This window comes from Tiliqua scincoides, chromosome 3 (genome assembly GCF_035046505.1).
Source record: "Tiliqua scincoides isolate rTilSci1 chromosome 3, rTilSci1.hap2, whole genome shotgun sequence".
Lineage (NCBI taxonomy): Eukaryota > Metazoa > Chordata > Lepidosauria > Squamata > Scincidae > Tiliqua > Tiliqua scincoides.
Genome location: NC_089823.1, coordinates 31,088,959 through 31,109,674, shown reverse-complemented (window position 1 = coordinate 31,109,674; position 20,716 = coordinate 31,088,959). Strand labels below are relative to the sequence as shown.

Sequence of the window (20,716 nt, the reverse complement as noted above, 5' to 3'; positions counted from 1 at the left end):
CTTCTGTGCAGAATCACAGTGCCGGGGAAGGCTTTTGGTCTTAGCACAGTGGCCTATGGCATGGGGGCAGGCAGCAAAGACAGCAGGATAGCAGAACACATTCTTCCCCTGGCACCATGGTTAAACAGAGGTACCTTGTCAATAAAAACACCTAGCAGCAACATAATTTAAGTCTTCTAGGATCTGAGAACCGGCTAGAACAAGAACACCTTATGGTGCAACTCTTTAAAAGTCAATAAGGACAGGCTTATATTCATGTGCTGAGGATCAGGGAGTAGATCAGTATACCTTTGTCAATTTTATCAGCAGATACAAAACCAGGTCCTTCTACTTTTTGCTGCTTGAGTGAAATGCAGCTGCACTTGCATGTACCTGAACTATAATGTGTAAACTGACTCTGAATTGGAGCCTAATCTTCACTGTACTCTGTCCTGGGTTTGGCAGTCATTAGTATGAAGAGAGAAAAAGGGGGGAAAGCATGCAAATGGAAGTGCATCCTTTTATGAGCTTAACCATTGCTTTTAGAAAGATCTGACAACTGAGACCCCTGAACCCCAGCCTGGGGAGTGCAGAGATGTCATGGACCCAGGTAAACTGTGAGGCCACAGGCTGAATGTTTTTCAGTTTCTCACCCACCAGTTAAATGAGTCTCTCATCCCATGTAACTACATCCATTTGCAACGAGAGCAAACAGACACATATCACTGGAAGGCAAGCAGGTTGACCAGTCACCTGTCAAAGAAGAGCTGGCATGCCTGAGACATTGCAACTTTCTTCTAGGTGCTCCCAGAATCACAGCTCCTGTGCAATGAAGACCTCCATTTCAGAATAGCATTAATACCACCTTTCCCCTGAAGCTGACTGACTCATCACAATCCCATTTTCAAAAGTATCCAAACCACTAAGCACCGGTTTCACCATAACGGACTTAGATGACGCTTGCAATTCCATTCAATGCACTCATTAATTAGCCCAAGTTATTTCCCCCCTGGAATTGTATTATTGTATTTCATCTGTTGGAAAGCATAACCAGAAGGTCTTACATGCAATTAGTCTAAATTCAGGGGTGTGTGAGTGTATTTGCGTCACTTGCAGTAGACGCACATTCAAAATATACTTTATATGGACAGCCCCCTAAAATCAAAAATTCACATCCATTTTATGAACTCTTCCTGAGAATTCATGAGCATCTCGCTAACTTTATGGACAGACATCTGTTGATCTCTCTCATGCAAATGAGACTTATTTCTCATTCTTATTTTTTTCTTTTCCTCCATGCACTTTCCTATGTGACCTTATAGAAAATTTTATGTGAACTGGCCACTTCTGCAGGGACAGCTGAAGCCATTTCCACATCCTTAATAGTAGTAGGCACAATCATGGAAATGGGTGTGCTTGCCTCCACCTTCAGAGGCTTGCTCACACTAGCTTTTCTCCGCACAGGTATAGGTTTGACTACATAACAGTGTGAAGCAAACACACAGTTGCCAGTTCCTGGCCCAAAAAGAACATCCATGACTTTAACAGCTGCCTTTCGGCAGAGAAATACTTGACAAATGGTGTTCTGCTTCCCCTGTGCTGCAGCAATGGGAGAAGAAGGCACCTTAACTAAACTTCTCCCCATTGTGCGATTATTAAAAAGACAAAAGAACACCCTTGACTGTCAACTCTTGGCAACTCTACAGCATGCGAGTACAGCTGAAGCAAACCCCTTCAAGCATTTAGGCACATGTCTGTGAATTAGCATGTGCCCCAGTGCCAGCAGTGTGTGGGAGAAAAAGGAGCTTGTAGGCACACAGTCTGCATTCAGGCAGAGAGAAGATGGTGGATTTGTATATGGAGAGGGAAATGGGTAAGAGAAGGCAGAGAAGAGTGAGAGGAGAGAGAGAGAGAACACACATACATAGAGGGATGTGAAAGTCAGTGAGCAAGCAAGAGAAACAAATGTGGAGAAAACAAATCTGTGTATATACAGAGAGAAAGAGAGAGCACAAGCAGGGAACAGATGATTTTCCTGTTTGTAGCAATGGCTGCTCTGCCTTCCAACTCTCCATTGGTAAAGACTAACTTTTCAAAGGCTATATCATGGCAGCTCAGAAATTCTGCCTGCAGCTCCCTGCTAAAGAAAATATATGTGACTCCTATCTGTGCCCCCTTTGAATTAGCTCTGAGTTTTGGCAACAAGGAAGCCAGCTTAGACAGACAAAAGCAGACAAAAGGGAACACTAGTTTCAGATCCACTGCAGGAGCAGCAATGCAAACTTATGAACAACTATGGAATAGATGGAAGGGACACACACACACAGTCCGTTACTAGTTCCAGAATCTCTCAACATGCCACATCGACATAACATTTTGCTTTTGTAATGGGTGTGGGGAAGGCAAAGAAATTGACACAAAGGTCAAAAAGATGAGAGGTTTGGGCCCAAAGCTGGCAGCTGCAGATTTATTTCTCTGTCTCTCAGATGGTCCATCTTTAAGTAAGATAAGCAACACTTACCATCAAACAAGCAAGAGAGATTGGCAAGCCTCCAGCTCATGTTTTCAAAGAGTGGCTGGGTGCTGAAGCTGTGCAAGCTCACTTTAATAAACTCTGATTTTTATCTGTAAGTTTTTATTAATCTAGCCTAGCAGCATACCGTAAAAAAAAAAAAAAACCAGTGCACTGAACACACAGATGTATCCCTTCTATACTTATCAAAACCTTCCCCACTCAGGGGTTTCCCAGACTCACGCTGTTCTTACCCGCTCTCGCCTTTATTACTGGGTGATGATCGATAATAATGGGCCTGATCTCACATCACCTCCATTTGTGGCATCCATGAGAAAATGCTTAGCCTGTGCCAATGTCCAATTACTTCTGCCTGCGGCAAGAGGGTCCAGACAGACCAAATTCAGACTAGATCAGCTTCCAAAAGCTAGATTTTCAGTATTGTGCCAAAAGTCAATCTGGGTCAATAGCTGTGGCATGTAATTGCCCTCCAGCAGGCTGCTGCAGTAGTCCATGTAGACATAGACTGAAGTGGTAGTAAGTAAACACACAAACTTTGGAGGAATAAAGCCCATTTTGCCCTCACTCCTCTGAAAGAAAGAGCTAGATTCCAGGGACTCATACAATGGCCGCAATCCTATGCACACTTTTCTGGGAGGAAGCCTCATTTAACACAATGGGTCTTACTTCCAAGTAGAAAATGTAATGCTGGAAGAACACCACATATAGCTGAAGAAATTCTAGGTGTGCATCTGACTTTTATCATACAATTTTCATTCTTCTTAAGACATTGGAAGGATTGGGAAGCAAGTCCTACCTTAAAATTTATATACATGCATGCATAGACACTCAGCTAATCCCTTGGCTACTAACAGAACCCTCCAGATGAGACGTTGCAGGAAGGTCAATGGATATGTATAAAATGGGATGTCCATGAGCACCCTTTTTCCTGAGAGAGGTTTTGGGCTTCATAACAGGCAGTTTGCAGCAACAAAAATGAAGTTCATACATTCAGCTGAAAGTCATCAAGTGGTATAATGAGTTACTCACTTGATGTCACATGTGTGAAACAGCCTTTGGTTTCATAGCTCATTTGCCTTTACAACCTGGAAGCGGTGGAGTGCAGGGGGGAGAACATTATGGGGGGGGGCGACTGCTTTTTGATCTCATTTGCAGGCAGTCTTGTAAGAAGTCAGGTTTTATTGACGATACATCTTTTGTTTTATCCTTGCGACTCAGCCTCAGTGCTGGACAATATGCCATTTCAATCTGCAAATGCATCCCCATATGCAAAGGTTCTCTCTCACTACATCCGATTGGAGAGAACCCTGACCAAATAGTGGATCAAATTATAGTACTCTCAGCTTCTGATAAGGAGACGGGTTTGACACAAGAAATGCAAAACTTTTCCGGAGAGAAAGAAGTTGCAAACTCATACTGTGAAGTTCAGATTACCTCTTCTAACCTACACTGATGATAACCCCAGATAGAGCGGAGGCCATCCTGACGTGTCAGTTGTCAAGACCACTGGCTTAAGTAACCTGCAGTAATCGTCCTGTAATCGTCCTGTAATCGTGATGGTTATCTTTTCCCTGAATTAACTTGTTGCTATAAATCAAGCACGCACTACAACAAGATCCAGCTTGCTTGGCAGCACTAATAGATACTAATAGATGCTGATAGGCACTAAAGTAAGCCCTAAGCTAGAGAGCTTGCTGTGTTCCAGTCACGCCTTTCAGCGCATTTGTGCAGTATTTGCTCAGAACAATATTACCCTAAATGCTGCCTAATTATTCCGCTGGATTAGTGAAAACATGTTATATTATTGACGGATCTTTTGCAATATTTATAAAACACGGAGAGGATTATGGAGGAATAAATATGTAGAGCTTGCCCAACGTTTAAATAATAAATATTCAGTCATCTCTTCTTTTCCTCCTGCAAGTTGGCTTAAATATACAGTGTTTTCAATAAATCTTTAATATCTTGGTAAATATGTATTTATTTGTTTCAGAAACAGACGGGAACTGCGAGACGGCTTTCTAAGCTCCAGAAAGGCCAGGCAGCTGAAGATACACAACATCCCTCCCCCACTACAGCGACACCCCCTCTCATCATTTTGGTTGGAAACAAACTGCATATCTCATTTGCTGCTTTTATCTCAGGCCTAGGGTCAGAGCTGGTGTTTAACTATCAGGAATGGGCTGGCAGCCAGCCACTGGTATCTCATAAATGAGCAAACTCGTACATTTATACCCCTTTCCATCTCATAAGCAGTTTTATCTTTTGCCAGGACACACAAAAAAGCCCATATTGGATCCTTGCTTACATGATCAGTTCTCTCAAAACAAAAATTCCACAGTCCACTGCAAACAGCTCGTTTTGCAGACTATGTAATTCTGCCTTACATCAAGTCATGCTATTGGTCCATTTAACCCAGGATTGCCCACTGACTGGCAACAGCTCTCCAGGCAGTCAGGCAAAGTTTTGTTCCAGTTAGTAACGGGGAAACTTCCATAAGCTCAAAAATGGAAGGACTTGAAATAAACCGAGTTTGATCCCCAACATTCCGGTAGGAACCTGGAACATAAAGATGCTCTTCTAGATCCTGTCCCCTACCTTCTAGAAGCACCTGGTTGCAGAACAAAAAGAAAGCATGATGGACAAGGAAGAGGTAACAAAAGAGATGGAGAAAGCCGAGCTAGAGAAATATGTGAACTAAAGTCATTAAGAAAAGCTGCCTAAATACACTTTCTAGTAAATCATCATCTATTTCCTGCATTTTTAGTATAGTATTCTAAGATGGAAATTATGACTCCCGCATCAGTGCCATGTTACTGCACAAGTAATGCATGGATTCTCCTATACAGGTTACAATGGCAGTGCAAAAAGAAGATAGACCAGTCCTTCCTGAATTCATTTATGGCACTTCTCTGCAATTTTCTAGTTAGTCAGAAAATGCAAGACAAGAGGAAGTGATAGAGTGACTGAGCACATCAACATGCCAGGCTGGCCAAGGGGAATGAGGACAGTCAGACATGAAGAGCTTGGCTATAACCTGTAATAAATCATTGGAAGCGCTAGTAAGCATGGCTTCAGTGGCGTACAGCAGGTGAAAGTCGCAGGGGAGAAGGTCATGGCGACTGGGAGGCTAGAGATGGACAGATGCAATCTCAACCATGTACAGAATCGAGGCAAGTATGTATATGGAGATAATGTTGCATCTCAGAACAGATGAACTTGAGCCAGTTATAAATCCTTTATGTTTTTCCCCAGTTTGAATTCTCTGGATCTTCCTAATGCTGTTGCACATTGAAGCAAGCCAACAGAAAAGTTTTCCTAAACATTGTGTTTTAAGCCCTCTCTCTCACACACACAAACACTCACCCCACCTGGCTGTTTTCTTCCTATCTAGGTATGTACATCAACTTGGGGGAATTTACTCAACATTTATTAAATGCCTTGTAGTGCTCTAGTGCCACATTTCCTGTTGTACTAAAAGGTCTGGTATAATGATGCATTTTATTGCTTGTTTTTTGCAAGTAACCTAATCATGAATTTAGAATAAGAATCCTTGTGGACTTGAAGACTGACTACTAGTTGATGACCCTGCTAGTGTTTCATAGGGTTTAGGAGACATTTTTCAAATTGCAACAAGATATATTGATTTGCTGCATGTTCTCATTCTCTTTATTGGATAGTTTATTTTTGTATTTATCTGCTTGATTTGGTTGGGTTGGAATTTTACCTTTTTCCAGTTCTATTTGAGAATATTTTTGATATTATTTTGTTGTATTTTTGTTTGGATTGTAAAGAGTAAATAGGTGTAAATAGGAAAAGCAGGATAAATTTTAAAAGTATATTAAAGTACAAAGGTGGATGTGGGAAGCCCAGGACTCATTTGAGTCATAGGCGGCTTACTGAGCTGGATACCCAGGAGCCCATGAATGATGCGCCATTTGGAAAAAAAAGCCTAGGTGTTCTGATAGCTGCAACCGTTCTGATAGCTGCAACAACCACCTTCAAAACAGTCCCTTTGAGATCTTACTGAGCACCATCAATGCCAGTGCACTTGTTCATTAACCCATTCAGGTTCTAGCTACTACAGTCATTTGGAAGGCTTCTCATAATGTGGCATGCTCATAGTCTTGTGTGTGAGTTGGGATGCCATCTCTCATCCTCACTTTCTCCATCTTTGACATGAAAGAAACTGTGACCTTCATTCGGAGAAAAAAAACTGAATATACTTGTATGGAACTTGGATGAAGACTGCTTGAGGTCTTCATGGCATATCCTGAACAATCTGTTGTTGACCCTGACAATTTTGATGTTTTATTCCTGAAGTACGTTTCCAACTCAGGTTAGTAGAAATGATCAGTACCAAAAATACTGTGCAGCACTCAGGATGGATGACCTTCCCCCTCTCAATGTTACATTGTCTCAGAAATAAGTCAAGCTACTTCCCCCCCCCAACCTGAAAAAGGTCTGAGCTCTTTGCAGAAGAGTCTGCATGACGGCTAAGGATCCTGCCAAATAATACAAATTCTCACCAAACCTCAGGATTCTAAATCCACCTTTCAGAAGCCTCAAAGAAGACACAGCTGCTGAGTCCCTTTGCTGCCCTTCTTTGCACCAGCAGGTATCCACCTCAGCAGTGACTTTTTGAGAGCCATGCTCCCTTGTGGCAAGGACAATTTTAAAAATTAAATGTCCAGAACACAGTTAACACATCTATTTTTAATGGGACAGGATGGCCAATGCATGACCAATAAATGGTGATTGTAAAAATGCAAGGTAAGTCACCATGGTTTAACAGCCACAAATAAACAATTCTTTTATGTATCCATTACACGAATTCTGACAACTCAGCAAATATGTTTTTAATAGCCAAGGCCTGTAGGTGTATAGAGCGATTAAATCAAAGGAGGGCAGGTGAGATGCATCTAGACTCTAGCCAAAGTTAATTATTGCATGTAGGATTGCCTCTTTGGCACACTAGGAATAAAATATAAATGGCAGCCTCCCTCCCCACTCAGGGATCTTCCAGCCCTTTTACAGTAACCTAGCCTGATTTGCTTCAATGCCAGCTAGATTTCCTTTATCCCAACCTTCTTAAGACTTGGATATAAGGTTTTTCACTGAGCCCAAAATGGTGAAACTTCCTTCCTCCCCTAATTTTATATAATTACAATGGATGCTGGGACACAAAGCAAAACAAAACTCAGCCTAGATGGCCAACATTCTAGATGGCCAACATGGCCTGATCCAGTGGGGCTCTTCTTATGTTCTTATGCTCTAAAATCAATCATTTTCAGTGTACAGAATCAAAGGCTGTTTTGTTCATAGAAGATAATTTGCATCCAACTGCTGCTGCTCAATGTGAAGTATCCTTGAGCAGCATCCTACGTTTTGTCCTGCAAAATAGATGTACCCCAGCCTCTCTCTAGGGCAGTGTTTCTCAAACTGTGGGTCAGGATCCACTAGGTGGGTTGCGAGCAATTTCAGGTGGGTCCCCATTTGTTTCAATATTTTATTTTAAATATAATAGACTAGATGCTACCACGGCATGTGACTGCACTGAGGAAATGTTACAGACCTGTACTTTTATCAAGCTACTATGTATATTCTTTTAACAATGATAGTAAATGGGACTTGCTCCTGGTTAAGTGTGGGTAGGATTCCAGCCCAGAATTGTCAAAAACTTCTTGTGTGATGATATCACTTCTCGTCATGACATCACTTCTGGCGGGTCCTGACAGAATCTCATTCTAAAAAGTGGGTCCCGGTGCTAAAGCTGGAGAACCACTGCTCTAGGGAGCTCAAACATTGTTTTAGCCTAAAAAAACACAGTAGGGTAGGTTAAGTTGAGAGCAGCTGTGAGGTCACCAAGGTTAGATAGCTGAGTGGGGAATTTGGGATCCCCACATTCAGGCCTAACATTCTAGCCACAGCATCGTATTGACTCTTGGGTATTCAAAGTGATGTATAAGAAACACCAAGAGTTAAACAGCAATATCAACTCAACTTTCGGACTGGTTCTTATCTCTTCCAATAAAGCAGCTTGCTTGGACCCTCCTTTGCCAATGGCTATAACTTCAAGGAATCTGGCAAAATAATATCCTTGCAGCCCTGTATTGAAGACATTACAGCAAAAGGGGTGTTGTAATTTCAAGCCAATGCAAGAAAGCACTCATGTCTGCTGCCAGTCTGAGAAGTTCATGTGGCTGCAGGGAGTCAAATACCGTGAGCTGATTTTTAAAAGGGGGAATGGAAATGTCATGCCCATTAATAACATTCATAGATCATCCTAATAATAATAATGTGTTGCACTCTTAGAGCACCTTCCACCCAGAGGTGTCAAATCATTCTCCAAAAGATGCCCAAGTATTACCATCCCCAATTTAACTGATGGAGATGGAAGAGCCCAAGGTCATGCAAGAAGTCACAGCGAGAGCTGGCTGGAATACCCAAATTCTGCCGTCTTCTGACAGTTCGACAAGCTAGAAAAATAATAAATGCTCTCCAGTTTTGTTCTTTAGAGAGCTAAGCGGATTTGGAATTATTCATCCCAACTTTACCCCTAACAGGGCAGGTGGATCATGACAAGTTTTTTTTCCTCCCCTGAAGGTATTGACTGTTATGGACAGAGAGGCAGCAGTGGGTTCAATTATCCAATCAGGCAAATGGTATGCTTTTAGACAGCTGGCAATGCTAGAAATGGATAGGAATTTAAGACATGGGGAGGGAAGGACATGTAAAAGACCTTTCAGGAGAGACATTCCGCAGAAATCAATTTAATACAAAAGGGCCTTGGAGTGGCTTTTACAGCATCTGTATTAATTTATCCTAGTGCCTCACATACAGGTAACCTTTCAGCTAGGGTGGCTCTCAAGTTGGACACCATTAGGAATCTTACAGCCTGTTGTGAGCACACGTAGCTCCACCGCTCCTGTTATTGGACCACCATAACAGTTGAGACAGTACAGGCATACACCCTTATCTGGAAGGGGCTTCAGTTCCAGAACTCCCCACAGATACCTGGAACTGCAGATACAGGTGAACACCCATCCCTGTAGTCCAGGGGTCGCCTCTTCAGAAGCAAGGGGAGCTCTGTTCCCTTCACCTTCAGTGGGGAGTCTGAGCTCAGCAGAGGCCAAAGACATCCATCCTCGGCCTCTGCTGGGCTCAGACTTAGCTGTATCACTCAAATAATGCACATTCCAGTTTCACAGAGAAACCGGAAGCAACATTATTAATGCCTTATAAGGCATTGGAAGGCCCGGGAAAGCCTCCATGCTTGTTCAGGCCTATAAATGCTTATAAAGCATTAATAACAGATGTCCCCAGCCTTGGGACAAATGCCCTCAGCTGAGCTCAGACTCCCCTCTGGAGGGGGCATGTGCACAGGTGCACATGCTGGTGGGGGCCCAGACCCAATCCACGGATAACTGAATCCACAGATACAGGATCCACAAGTTTGGGGGCCCCCATATAATTTTTCTGCTTTCCCCTACACAAAGTCTGCCTGGCCCAAACTTCTGCCTGGCCCTTACAGAAGGAGAAGTTGGAATTTCCTTCTGCTCATTTTGGCCTTCCTTCCTGATATCTACAAATGGGGAAAAAATATGTCCAAACTACATGCTATACTAGGACTGTGGAATTGATACACGCAACCTCTGACTCCACAGCCCTGTTCAGGTCATAGAGTTAGAAGCAATGTTGGGTGAAGTCAGAGCTGGAGGCTTTGTGTACCAACTCCACAGCCCTGCTCTACACTCCATGTCATCCAGCATATAGCCGAGATCATGATATGATGACATATGGAACTTAGGGCCCAATCCTATCCAGCACAGGAGAAGTGGGGACAAATGGCTACTGCTGTATCCTATGCTAGAGTTGAGCAGGTGGAGGTCTCATCAGAGAAGAAGAGGGTTCTCAGAGCTGCATCAGCTATTTGGTTGGCAGAGACTCAAGAAGCTCTGTGCCGGGCTTCTGAGCCTGGGAGGGGGATAGGATTTGGCAGAGGAAGCCTCCATTGGTCCCACCCCCTTTCCACCCTCCCCCACCTTTCCCCTGCCCAAGAACACCTCTCCCATGCCCTCCTGCCACCCTCCCCATGCCCCTGCACTGCTCAGTGCTTACCTGGCCACTGGCAACTGGGGCTCCAACTGTCCCATCAATGGGATGGCACAGTTCTCCCTGCCAGCACTGTTTATTCCCTGGGTGGTGCAAGTGTGTCTTATGGCATTTGCAACGCCCAGCACTGCAGTCCCAGTGCTGGTGCTAGGTCAGCATAGGCTCTGGATGTTATCTAGCTTAGCAAGTCTCAAGGTGGTTCATATCTGAATGGGAAATGGCCCAGAGTTTCACATTAACAGCCCTGATGTACCCAAAGGAAGAATACAATGCATGAAATGAATAAATAAATCTACCCCAATGGATTGTAATATACTACATCTCATAGTCAGAACCTGAAAAGCCTTGGCAGTGCCACATGAGCTACATCTAAATGCTGGCAAGGGATTGTGCATGTGCTTTGCTTCTTATTTATTAAAATGCTTTAGGAGCTTGGATATGAATTAACTTTTTTTCTGCTCAATATTTATCACTGTTTCACCTGCCTCCTTGCAATGGAAACTGCAGTCACTTTTGATTAATGGATTAGAAAAGAATTGTATAGTTTCCCTATCAACCTGAGAAGCACTTCTCCAAAAACCCGTGCAGGGAAGCTATTTCATATAGTAGACCAGCCAAGTTCCAAAAAGTGTTTTAGAAAATGAGCTAATGGTGCTGGCATGTGAAAAGCAGGCACCCATGCTGAATGTATTGTACATAGGGTAACAAAGATGTGGGAGGGTGCCGTTCTCAAAAATTACTTTTAAGGTCATTGTCAAGGTCAGTGGTCTGCACATGGCACAGTTTCAGCTACACTGCTACAGAAAATGAAACAATTTGTATATAACCGTACTATAAGATAAAGGCAACGGGGTGGGCTACAAAAAGATTAGCCAGCAGTGGAACTCCATCTTTGATGTGTAAATTGCTATAAAGACTTAAGTGACAACATCCTCTCCCCTGAAGTTATGCAAAGGAAAAGGAAAATTTGAACTGAAATTCCTTTTTGAACACTGCACATCACCGTTTCAAGAATATTAACTGGGAGATGCCATTTAACCATTCCAGAGCCATCATACTAGAGCCAGCCCATTAACAAGCCATGTTAAGATCACAGGTCCCAGTGACAGGCTAGAATGAGTAGCATGATGCAGTTTCTATATACAGATGATACGATTTATAATGCAATGGATGTGGAGACTGAACCAGCATTAAGAGAAAAGGAAAATTTTGGCAGCAGACAAGCTGCCTATTTTGCCAAAAATGCAGCACCAAATCTGCATATTGCATCAATGGAGGGAAAGATTTATCGCTTAGATGTTGCTAAACAGATAAGATAAAATGTCAAAGTCCCAGATCAGATAGAAATGATAACTGAAGCAACACTGAAGTGGCACAAGACATGCTACAGCACCTTCACATCAGAGAGCAAAAGATCACGATTAAGAAATTTGAATCAACAAAAGCAGATACCACAAAAAGCAGTGACCAACAATCATTATCCTCCAGCAGTGCTACACTATCTAGTTGGTGTAGTTGGCTCCTTCCTAGTCAACAGAAACTCTGTCTGCTTTGCCAAATGGCAACCAAGTTAAAAAAAATAGTTTACCATATCACAACAGTTAACACAATAGAGGAGATGCTAAATTATGCACAAACAGGCCCAATAAGAAGCACTAACTGCCCGCTGTCGTACCTTGTAGATGATTGAAGTATGGAATCATCTTCAACACTGGGTTGGGTTTGAAGAGACAGTGCAGATACAGGAAAGTGGTACTTCTTCAGTAGCTGTGCCAAACTTCTTTGCATATCCCCCAGGGGCCTCCAGTATGCTACAATGGTAGTGATTTCACTGCCCATACTGGGTGACAAAGCTCTTGGAGCTGAAACAAAGCAAAGCCTAGAACAATCTGAGGGATGGTGCTGAACCACGCCTTCTGCTCAAAGACCCCAAGCGCACTGAGGGTGCAGAAACATTGTTTCCACCTTGGTGTACTGCTAACCAGATTACAGCATGGCGTAGATATGTACCAGGCAGTTTGCTCACCAGGCATGTATTAGATCCGAAACCTTCCAGAAATGGAATGGGTTCCAAGTCGTATCTTGAAATGTTTCCACCAAACTAGAAGCCATGGTTCTGCCCAGATTCCAGCTGAAACACAACCCGGCCCATATGTCTTCTGGACTATTTCAGAAAAAAGAAAGAGGAGGTTAACAAGCTCCACCTCCCTTTCAAACCATATCCAGGAAGATTATACCAACTTTAGAGCTAAGAAAGATTCACAGTCTGCTGAGGGTATATGAGATGTGAGAAGACTCCAGGCAGCAGGGGACATTCAACATCTCCAATTCTTCTTGCCTACAGTCAGCTCATGAATTCAAACTGTTTACATAAATACCAGCATTTGCAACAGAGAAGGACAAATAGACTTTCTTACTACTATGATGTTAGCATCATTCAATCAGCTTGTCTTCTTTTATCCAGTGCGTTATTGTTCCCTGCAGGTTACCAGAATCTGTGCAGTTATTTAATCTCACAAATTATATTATTTTACTTTAACTTTTCACTAATGAATTTACGTTTTTATGGAGAAGACTGATTGAGAGCACAGGCTGGATACAGTCCAGATGAACGGAAGACTGCACTTTGTCTTAAGGCCATCAACAATCACTCAAAACTCATGTCCTTTTTGAAATTGCTTCCCAGGGATCCATATCATTCTGCTCATTTATTGAAAGCTTGACCAACAGTATTTTGAAGTCTCTCTTCTGATGTCGGATATAGGGACTTATGATTGACTTTTCAGATAAGTCAGTCTAAGCACTAACTGCAGTCCATGCACATAACCCATTCTTTAACTGAATGCCTGCATCTTATTGACCATGTCACCATAGTAGTTACTAAGCAGCATTTATACAGAATCTCTCTCAGGTAAAATAATGCCCTTGCAGAAGATTGTAGGTTCAGAATAAAGGCTTCCTTAATTTTCTTGGCGTAATGAACACATATTGTTTAACAGACCCAAGTCACCTCACCCTAGTTCCCTGTTGAGAGTCTGAAAATTCAACCAAAGTTAGTCCTGTTGCAAGAAGACTATACAAAACCAAACAAAATAGTTTTCATACAAAATGATTTATTTTTACTTGCAGCACAATTTCACCTGTTCTAGTGGTTTTCATCCGATAGGGTAATTGTATGAAGTTCCTTTACACCAAGTCAAGCCATTTGTTTGCCTAGGCCAGTGCAGTCTACTTTATATGGTAACTAAGGTATCAACAGAGGCATTTTCTAGCCTAGCTACTGAGTTCTATTTGAAAAACTGAATGCAAGTAAAGTCTGAAACTATTGATCTAGCATGATCCCTACTTTGGTTACCCTGCAAACAAGGGGAAAGAGCAAAAAGCCTTTTGGGCTATCCAAAATCCTTTAACTGGACATACATAGGTAAAACACATGCACTAGCACTGAGCAATAGCAATACAAAGCATTCATTTACAACATCCAGTTTTTAGAACCAGGTTTGAATGGAATGTGGATGTTCCACTTGGTACACCAGAATTTTTCCAGCCTTACTAAAATCTACAGAGCTCAAATCAACCCAGCTGCACATTGTTTCTGGAAAGTTCACATCACTATATTGCTCATTCTGTATTCTCACAGTATTATTTACCTAATCTTCTCATTCAGTATTCTCATGATATCTGTATTCCCCCAGAATGATCTACAAATACTTTTTGCATGAAACCAATTAGTCTAATCTCATATAATACCGTAATATCACCTTTTGTACCAAAACCCATTTGAAATGCGAATGTTTGCTGGAGCCTATCATTTTGCTTCCATTCTGCTTTGTTCTGGATTTGGTGTCCCCCCCCCCCTTTTGCACAAACTACTCTCCAGTTGCAGTCTTGCCAGCATGAATGTGAAGGGAAATTGAAACAGCTTGGTTGCAAATTCCATGATGCAATGCATCTTCAAGTGAAATATGCATGCTTGAGAACTTACAGTCCAATCTTAAGCTGTCCAAAGCAGCACTGGTGCCGAAATGGCCATGGCTGCATCCTATGGGTGCTGTAGCAGCCACTGAGTCTCCTCAGGGGCACAGACATTTGTCCCCTTCCCCCAGGTAAGGGCACAGGCCCTGCAATAGGTTTCCTCCAGGCTGCACCAGATATTTTGCTGGTGCAGATTGGAGAAGGTCCATGTCAGGTCCATATCAGGCTTTTCAGCACAACATGGAGTATAGGATCTGGCAAAGCAGGGAAGTGTCTGTCTGGTGCTAAGCTCAGTGCTGACTGGCGCTTGTGGTCCCTACACAGAGGATGCCGTAAATGTGCTTTATGGCACGTTTGCAACACCCAGCGCCAGCAGTATAAGTGTACTGCCAGTGCTGGAGAGCTCAAGATTGGGCTCTTAGAGGCTAACTTGCAAAGTACAAACCCCATGATGCACTACAATCTTGATCTAATACATTTGTTCATCTAGAGAAATAGATGAAGAGCTGCACCTCACAGTTTAAATTACACTGCATTAACTCCTGAAACCTGGTGGGTGAGGCAGGGTTGGTAGCAACAGCTGCAGCAGCTGAAACTTTGGAAGCATCAACAAAGTTCACAATGGTTTGCAAAGCATCAAACAGCAAAAAAACTGATTTCACTAGCCAATTCACTCACAAAGGTTCAAACCTTTGTGGCCACCTTTGTTCTCCTTTCAATTCTGCTTGCTAGCATTTCAGCAGAACAGAATGTTTGCAACGTCTCTAGGTTTCTTACTTCCATAGAACAACCATTCCTCTTCCTGGTCTCTCTGATTTGCTTTCCAAGCAAACAGAATGTAGACTTCTGACGTGATTTCTACAAGATCTTAAAGCCTGGGTTGCTCCAGAGGAAGAAAGTTCCACGGCAGGGGACCAGCCACCATGAAAACCATTTGCTCTCACTGTTTGAAACTGTCATTTGAAGGATTCTGCAAAGTGTCTGCTCAACTGCTGATTCTGATGATCACAACAGGACATAAGTAAGGAGGCAGTCACAGGTGGGTGCTGTGTTGTCCAAATAACATAAAAAAGAACTCTGTGTTCTTATGTTTTTTTAAGGTGTACATGTCTATTAAATGACTGGCAGTCTCCCCAGTCCTGGTGAGATAAAAAGAATCTGATGTCGTTCAACCCCTTTTCCCTTGCTCACCTTCTCCTTGCTTTCTTTTGTATTCAGCTTGGGTTGTCACTGGTATCTGCAGAAATTTATTTTCTTTATGACCCCCCCCCCCCCCCTGAATGAAACTAGTGCTGTTTTCCCCAACTTGGATTCACAGGAGAAATATGAAAGCTAAAGGCACACCATATAAATAAACATGGAATGGGAACATGAGAGGGAAACACAGAGGCCTGATGCACACCAGAAAGACAATACAGCATAACAAACAGTAAGTTGTGCTTTGCCTGTGGCCATTTCCAGCTACATCAATAATTATATAATACAACAGTCACTGATTTCTTGGTTGCGGATCGATGCTGGGTTTCACGTCACCCGGGTCTATTGCTGGCTGTTGACATAGGAATAAAGAATTGCATTTTCTGAATCAGACTGAAGGCACATGTCCAACAATGGCTGGCCACATGCCCCTGGTGGGTTCACAAAAAGGGGCACAATGGAGATAGTGACTGCTTCTTGCTTTCCCCCCCCCCCCCCCGATCAGGCAGTTGTAGTTATATTGAAGGTGAGATAATATGTGAAGTGAATAGGAAATATGAGTGCTACCACACTAAAGAACCATGCTATTTAGGCAAAAAAGTGCAACACTGATGTCTACCAGTACCGCTTCATTACCATGAAGCTGTTGGACATACCCAGTGCCAGAAGCAACACACTATAGTGTCAGTGAAGATTGTTCCTCAGGACTCAGAGGTTTGTGAACAGGCACTGCAAGGACAGGGATACAGAAATAATTCCCCAATATCTTCACCAACTAACTCCTAATTCTGTGCAAGGCCACATATGCTAATAAGGCATATAACACCTAAATGCTCAGGTGCACTTCTGTGTCTTTCCCCCCCCCCTTTTGCTGAACGTATTTCCTGAACTATTAATAGCTCTTTTAAAACATGCAAAGTAAAGTGAATGTATAAAACATATTTAAAACATGCACTTGGATAAAAAGCCCATTAAGACTATCAGGTGAATATTATATTCTGCACATATTCTTATCATAAGAGCTATGATGGCACAGATTCATAGTTATGCTATGCTGTTTAATAGCCCAGAGGCAAAAGAACAAAATGCACCAAGGATAATATTTAAACCCACATTCTGTAGCTCAAACAACTTTGTTTCTACACACAAGAGAAACGAGACTACAGCTAAGCCCTAGACATGTTACTCATAAGCAGTACCACTCTGTTCAGTGGGGCTACTCCAGGAATTAGAGTTTTCATTTGTTTTCAAGAGTTTTCAGCCCCACTGAAAACAAAATGTTTTTAACCTCATTGCTTTATTCCAAAATCTCCATATGCAGTTTGTTTGCAGAATTTCATGATGATGCAAGGAATGGTGAGGTTATAGGATCAGCTGGATAGAAAATTAGGAGTTGTGGGAGCTCAAACAGAGTTAACATGGGCTATGTCAGAATGCCAGGTGCAAGGGAGGGCAGCAGGATGCAGGTCTCTTGTTATCTGGTGTGCTCTTTGGGCCATTTGGTGGGCTACTGTGAGATACAGGAAGCTGGACTAGATGGGCCTATGGCCTGATCCAGCAGGGCTGTTCTTATGTTCTTAACAGCCCAAGCCCCTGTGGCACCTGTGTGCAGGGGCGAGCTGCAATCACAACCCCAAATTTTTCCTTCCTTGTTCCCTCAGTGCCCAACCCAGAGGAAGTGCCTCCCCTTTCCTTTGATTCCAGAGCGGAAGAGGCCCTCCTTGTTCTCCTCCCTTTTTTAGTTTTTCCCACTGCCCTCACCCCTTGGTAGACTCCACTGCCTTCTTCAATCTCCTTTTTTCACCATTGGTGGCAGCAGACCCCTCACCATAGTACAGCATATCCTCCCTTCTTGCTCTCTTTTCTGCCTTTTGAACGGGCAGAAAATGAGGACTGGAAGGACAGTGGAGACATGAGTGTTTAGAGTGACTACTCAACACCTTCCAATCCATGGTTGGTTGCTGTGCCGGGATATGAGTGGAAATGAGAGGAGCTGGAAGTGGCAGCAGTGGACAGCCAGTGGTCACCACTGCCATGGCCATACTGGCATCACTACTTACCAGTGTTACCAGGGCTCATTAGTGGGCCATCCCTGAAAGGGGACCATAACGGAGAGATAAAGTCATCATGAACAACCAGGTTCAGTTTGGCAACCTTCAGTCTCGAAAGACTATGGTATCGCACTCTGAAAGGTGACACTTTCAAATATTAAAGATCTCTGCAGTCGTGTGTCTGCATATTTCCACTCATCCTTCCAAAGCATTGAGGGCTAGTGACTCTTAAAAAAAAAAAAAAAAAAGCCTACGATTTATAAGAACACATGCTATGTCTGCACCTGGTTTACAAAATTACATGGCTGGAAAAAGCTTGGGTTAAAGCACTCCTGACATATTGCAACAATATTCCATAGAGCAAAGATTCTAGCTGGTCTTCCATTCCCTCCAATTGCCATTTCTAAACAACCAATCAGGAGAAAGTGCCACTATAAAAGGAAAGGAAAATGAAATCAGATAAAGAAAGAATGGTTGAGAAAAGCAACATAGCCTTCTTCTTCACTGGGGTGGGCTAGTTTCTTGTAAAGAGTGAGCCTCAAGTATAGATTTCCAGCCATTAATACCATTATTTAAATGCGAGCCCGAAAAGGAGCGAGAGCTGCATCTGACCCATGCGACTCCCCACAAACAGCAATTACCTGTAAAAGCTTCCCAAGTCAAATCTAATTAAACAGAGATGTTTGGAAGCAGAATGGATGGTTTTTCTTCCTAGAAAAGGGGGGAGGAGGCATTTGGGGGAAGGGGGTTGCTGTATGTATTTCTATTAAGAGCCTGACCAAGAAGAGAAAAAAAAAATGCCACAGAAAAAAATTCACATAGCATCTTTTCCATACCATGGAGGAAAAAAACCAGCATGCTTCCTTGTCTAGTTAGATTGCAATCTGCCGGAGACCTGGATTGATCTTTTATTTCTTAATAACCTTACATTCCCATGTTAAATATTAATATTATTGTTCCCAGTCTTGCAATTTTTACTGAAGGCCTTGGTCCAACTGAGGCTAATGGGGCGGGGGGGGGGGTTTAGATCAGTTGTATACAGACTCAAAGTAGGATCACTGGGCACATGAGACATGGAAAGACATCTCCAAAGACCCTTTAGTATCGCTGACATTTGGAGGAGGAAGAACCAATATGAGCCTTGCATATTGCAGGCCTGCATAACAGAAAACATAGCGATCACATGCGTAACTGCTTGAGTCACACAATCATACAGCCATGATTAACTTTATGAAAGATATCCCCTCGCTTCAAGTTCCCTTACTCCTTGGTTTTGAAGGATCCTAGTGCCAGCTCTAGATATCAAGCCTCCTTGGTTAAGATGCCCACAGTGCCCAATCCCCTGGTCTTGTCTGATCTCAGAAGCTAAGCAGGGTCAGGCCTGGTTAGTATCTGGATGGGAGACCGCCTGGGAATACCGGGTGCTGTAGGCTTATACCATAGTCTTTCGAGACTGAAGGTTGCCAACCAATCCCCACCTGGAGGTGGTACACCTCATCCTCAACCTTGCCACCATAGGTCATTTAATGGTCCTCTCCCTCCAATCCAAATTCACAGTGGGAGGCTGCTGCTCCTTCTCCTGTGATAGCACCATCACAAAGCCCATGGTCAAGTTCTCAGTCAAGTTGAAACAGAGCTTTAAAAGAAAGATAGCTGTCCCATCCACATTTTAACATATACTATTACATGGATTTGTGTTCCCTCTTCCCTGCCCATTCTGGACAGTGCATTGAGGTATAAGTAGAGGTGATTGTTTCCAGTGAGTAAGACAGGATTGCAACCTAAGTCATACTGAACACAATGGGCTTACTTCTGAGTAAATAACACCATTTTCAAGCACCTCAATCTATAACTTGTATTGAAGTATCTTACCTGTAAATTCAAAAACATGCTTAAATAGATTTTTTTCTTAAAGCAACACCTTCTGCATGGATTTGTTTTCTAGTCTCCTGCCCAACTGCTGTGGGTAATTTTCTCAAAATGAAAAGTGAGTTGGAGAAAAGTGAGTTTTGGCTTCAGAGGTACAAAAATGTCTACAGTCAGAAGCTCACCTATGGATATCCATTTCAACATTCATCCCTCCCCTTTTCCTCCACCTATACTGGATGCTGTACACACACCTGGGAAGAGAGAGACCATGAGAAGGTTGGAGTACAAGGAGCCGTCCTACCTATGGTATCTAGAAATCCACTTGTCTACAGCAACTCCAAAGCTTTATGGAGCAGAAAAGAGAAATATCAGAATCTGTGTGAAATGCAAAATTAGGCAGGAGGGAGATTTCACTTATTCAAGTGATGACAGCCGCTTAAAAAGTGAGTACAAAAACAATTTAATGAGGAAAAAAATAAGTCCCAAAGTGGAGTTTGTTGTTTGCCTTTTTTGTAGTATATACAGTCTACGGTCTTCATCAGGTATCAAAGAACAATTTAGACAGCAACTGTTACCCTGCACATGCCTGATCTCGTCTGATCTTGGAAGCTAAGCAGGGTCAGGCCTGGTTAGTACTTGGATGGGAGACTGCCTGGGAATACCGGGTGCTGTAGGCTTATACCATAGTCTTTCAAGACTGAAGGTTGCCAACCACCTTTGTACTGAGTATTTGTCACTTTCTAATAGACTCATGTGGACTTCTGACAAAAGTTACTTCAAGCATTCATGTTTATCACTAGATGACTGCAGCGTCAAAGTAATGTGTGAAGGAGCCACAAGTGATCAAACACCACAGACAGAACATCCATAACGCTATCACCTCAAGCACAATGAGTTTCTAATGGCATCAGCTGAAAGTCAGAGCATAGTCTACACATGCAGGAGAAGGTGGCAAGGGAAAAACAGTGCAATTCTATGCATTTTTGCTAAGAAATAA

The 20,716-nt window shown here is 42.8% G+C and overlaps 1 pseudogene; it reads left to right on the top strand.

Moving 5' to 3' along the window:
• The first annotated feature begins 20,279 nt into the window (after nucleotides 1-20,279).
• LOC136646413 (5S ribosomal RNA) lies at nucleotides 20,280-20,396 on the top strand (annotated as a pseudogene).
• Nucleotides 20,397-20,716: the final 320 nt, after the last annotated feature.